This window comes from Triticum aestivum, chromosome 6B, assembly GCF_018294505.1.
Source record: "Triticum aestivum cultivar Chinese Spring chromosome 6B, IWGSC CS RefSeq v2.1, whole genome shotgun sequence".
Lineage (NCBI taxonomy): Eukaryota > Viridiplantae > Streptophyta > Magnoliopsida > Poales > Poaceae > Triticum > Triticum aestivum.
In genome coordinates, this window is record NC_057810.1 from 17,419,518 (window position 1) to 17,424,073 (window position 4,556).

The 4,556-nt window shown below is 46.7% G+C and overlaps 1 pseudogene; it reads right to left on the bottom strand.

Moving 5' to 3' along the window:
- Positions 1-426: 426 nt before the first annotated feature.
- On the bottom strand, positions 427-1,846 carry LOC123133164 (uncharacterized; annotated as a pseudogene).
- Between the last annotated feature and the right edge of the window lie 2,710 nt (positions 1,847-4,556).

Sequence of the window (4,556 nt, forward strand, 5' to 3'; positions counted from 1 at the left end):
TGCACTAGTTAATTGTCATAAGAAACTTTACAGCAAAACAAAGATTTCAGCGCACCCTCCAGGCTATAAAAGAACATGGCTTGGCCATAAGCATGTACAAGCCTGTTCCAACCCCAATCAGAGATGAGGAACTCAAACCTTCGCTGAAGCGATTCTTTGGATGCCCTCAACAAAATCAAAACCTTAGACACAGGAATACTCACCCTCAGCATCACTCAACCTGAACGCCTTCTTCAGGTACTCCATTTTGGCAGTGATATTTTTCCCGCCAAGGAATGCGACAATGCACAGGGTGTGTCTGAACATCCCATAGTCACGGCGCACACCAATGCCATTGGTGCAAGCCAACATCGCCTAGGATGCATTAAATTTCAAAACAGAAATTTTAATACAATGCAGAATGGCATGCTCTCACCTAGTTCCAAGTTATAAATAAAATGGCATGAGGATGAACAAGTTCACAACCAAGTCATGGTTTCTGCTCTACTAAATGATAACACTAACATATCAGGATTGAAATTATCAGTTTTATTTCATCAAGCGTTGGCAATGACCATACCAGCATCTAACAGAGCAGACAACCAACATCCAGTTAGGCAAAGTACACCAAAATAGGAATTACCAGCTTCCCGGACAATGAAAACTTTGTTGCACCGTACATGGTTTACCAATTTTCATAGCCCATTCTTGGTTCACGTAAATCTGAATCTAGCCGGCACTTCCCCTTTGCAAGCAGCCACATAGTCTTCAGCGAGGTGTGGTGCGGCTTCCTTGTGGGGGCAGATGAACTTTTTCATGAAAACCTTCTCAGTCTCAACCAGTGTTGTATAGTAGCTCCGCCCGTGCTCTAGCAATCCATTTTCCTTGAGAAATTTCACAACATAGTAGCGGGGCCTGAGCCGGCCCTCCAGGCTGTAGGTGAGCATAGCCGGCCGATGAGCAATGTAGGCCGGTTCCAACCCAACCTCAGAGATAAGGAAGTCGGACCTGCGCTTCAGCATGTCCTTTGACCTCGCCAGCATAAACGGACCCTTGGACACAGCAATGCCAACCTCGGCATCCGACCACCTAAACGTCTTCTTCAAATAGTCCACTTTAGCAGTGATCTTCTCCTCGCTAAAGCATGAGACGGCATGCAGGGCGTGCCCGAACATTCCAGAGCTACGGGGCACACCTATACCTTCGGCGCACGCAACCATCTCCAGGACGTGCCCTAGTTTGGCGCCAAACATCCTCGGCGCACCTATGAACAACTTGGCAATTTCACAAGCACCTAGCCCGCACTCTGCTAGGAGCTTGACATTTGGCTTGACCACCCTCTCGAGGTCAGAGCCGAGGACATGTCTGAGCGGCCGGAGCAAGTTATCGATGGGGCCGAAGAGTGGAAGGTAGTACTCTAGCTTGGAGACGACGGATCTGCAGCGGAAGTAGCCGGGGGCGAGCGAGACGAGGCGCGCAATCTCAGCATTTGACAGGCCGAGGCCGGTGAGCCCAGCGACGACAGGGGACAGGGTTGTCTCCACTTTGGCGCAGAGGAAAAGCGGGTCCCTGGCGACGAGGGCTGTCGCACCGGCGCCGGAGAGGCCGAGGCCGGCGAGGAAGGCGAGGACAACGTCGGGCTTGGCGGGGGACTTAAGGTGGGAGAGCTTGGCGGAGGCCAGTGCCTGGGCACGGGTGAGGCCGCAGGTGGAGACGAGGTAGTCCTCGACGGCGAAGCTAGGGTTCGGTGAAATGGCGGACGCGGCGGCGGAGAGGAGGTGGTGGAGAGAGAGAGGAGTAGGGTGGTAGAAGGATGGAGAGCGGCGGAGAGGAGATGAGAGAGGACGCGCTGCCGGAGGTGGAGCATGACGCCGACGGCGGCGGCGGTGGCGGCGTTGGATGTGGGATGCGGCGTGTGTCTCCCTCCTCCGATGGTGGGGGAGCAACTACAATAGAATCTAGACTTGTGATAGAAGAATAGAAAAAACTAATCTGGGCCATCGAATCGAACATGAATGGTACAGATTCTTGATGGAGTCACCCCACGCCACTAAATATACATTTTATGAAAACCCCCCTGAAACTGGTTAGGCATAGAATTTAACTTTTACAGTATCCACCTCACCTTTCTCATATCCCATCATTTTGTCCCTAATAAGTAAGACTAATTTTCAAATCCTCACAGCGTTGATGCCTCCTGTATGCACATATCCTAGTAGCTTCTACTAAATCACTAATTATACAAGAAAATTGAACACATTGGTCAACAAAAAGTATCTCAATATCTATCACAGATATTGTGTACGTGAGAAAAAATGAGCCACCCCCCTTAACTACATCTCAAACTAGACCATTCAAGGCACAAACATTTGAGTACATGTCAATATTTAAGTACATGTCAAACCGAGCAATCTCATGTACAAATTTGAGTACATGTCAAACTGGGTCATCCCATGCACAAAATTTGAGTACTTGTCAATATGCAGCATCCTGGGCATACAAGAGATATACATACATATCCAGCGATACATTGCATGACAGAATCATATGGACTAAATGATCACCGTTGAACAACCATTGCTATAAAAAATCTGCCTCCAGTTCTATTGCTTCTTGCTCATCGAGCTTCATGTGCTGAAAAGATCACACCAAACAAGTACGATTCAGTTTGAGCACAAGACCAATGTTAGTGTCGTACAACCATACTTAAAAATTTTACTCATGAACTAATCAAATGAATGTGCATCAACAATACATTTGGCTAGCAGGAACAAAACTGTAAACTGAATATAGTCATTTGAACACTTCACATAGCATCATCACTACACTAGCAATAAGAATTGATCAGGGGTAACTTTTTCCATAGCGGGGAGATAAATTTTCTTACATCATTCTCTCAAATATGTGAGTGGAAAGATTATTCACGTGCAATATAACCAGCCTAAAGCATTTGGATACCATTTTCCATTCCATGTGATTGTTGCTTTCTACATAGAACATGAAATGTATTACACTTATGACATCTTTTTATTATGTGTTACTACTACATGCATGTCTCCCACGACTCCGAAAGAAACAAAGTTAGAAAAGAGGGCACAAGTTAATTGAGAGCATGTGTCCTGAGCGGTGAACAAATAATGAACCTTTTAAGCCACTAAGACACAATTGACCGAAGAAAGTACTCAATAATATTTTTGTACTGAAAAATATATGATTTCTTTCGAGTGTTTTGTTCACCAATTGATTGAGTTAGTAGATAATTTCCATATTAGGCCTACTTCTTGGCTTCCTACAGTCAGAAAGATTGAAAGTGATGCCTACACGCTGAAGCAAGCATTTGAAAATTGGATTCCCCGAAACATAAAATTGCAACCGACAACCAAGAAAGTATATTCATTAATGAGAAAACGGCAATCTCCAAATTTGATTCCTACAATCTCTTATTCATTGATGACAAAACTGGAATGTACTGGAGATGCAGTAGCAGCCAAGAAGCTGAGGCCATCTTCCTCCATTGAAAATTTGATTCCCCAAAACGTATATTGCACAAGAAAATGGAGATCGTACCAAATTTTAGAAAAAAGTTTAGCAATCGGGCATTTCTATATCAGTTGTCCATGTCCAAGCTATCCTTGGCTAGCCTGAGTATGATACACTCCACCATATTCTGCAGGTTTACGCTAGATATACATGGTCCTTGAGTATGTGATAAATGGAAGAGAGCTATTTGAGAAAATCGCAAGGATTCTTCTCCTTATGCTTTCAGTGTGCTAGCTGCTAAGCATGCTCAGGAACTAATGAATCAAATTCCAGAGATGTAATAGACTTTCACATGCATCATGCATCTCAAAAGCTCCCTAATACAGTACACTGGCAAGAACTAAAGGGCAAGCAGTCAGATCTCTGAAATTAATTCTAGAAAATAGAAATCCAACGAACATAAACATCATGGAAGAATGAATCCCTCACCGTACCGGCGCGTAAGAACACCTGGCGCACGCGGGCGTCGGGCTGCGTCTTCGCGAACAAGTTCGTGCCGCAGGTCTGTAACTCAGCTGCGAACCCGTCGGCATCCGGCATGGAGAAGTCCAGGTGGTGCCTCAGATGCACGGACGGGGCGCCCGCGGCCATCGGGGAGGAGAAGACCGTGGCGACGGCGGGGGTGCCTGGAGGCGGAGCTTGGAAGATGGAATGCAAGGGGGAGGAAGCAGGGAGCAGCTGTAGTGGGCGTAGCCGTCCCGCAAGCACCGGATCTGGATCGCCGCCGCCGTCGACGAGCAACAGGGAGATGCGGGCTAGTCGGGGTCGCGTTTGAAGGACAAGGATCCTAATCAAATAATGAGAGGCGAAGGGACGTTTTTGCAAATAATCGTGTAGCTGTGAGGACAGATCGCTCCACCTGGATCTGTGCCACTCATCTCCAATCCAACGTTCCAGGTTACCTTTTCTATTTTTGCACGCAATGCCCAGATTCTACACTAGTCGCTCCCCGATGGTGGGGGATTCTCTAATTAACTTAGGCTGAGCCACTAAGTAATCATCCAATCCCTGCCATCCAAATAACATCCAACGGCCAC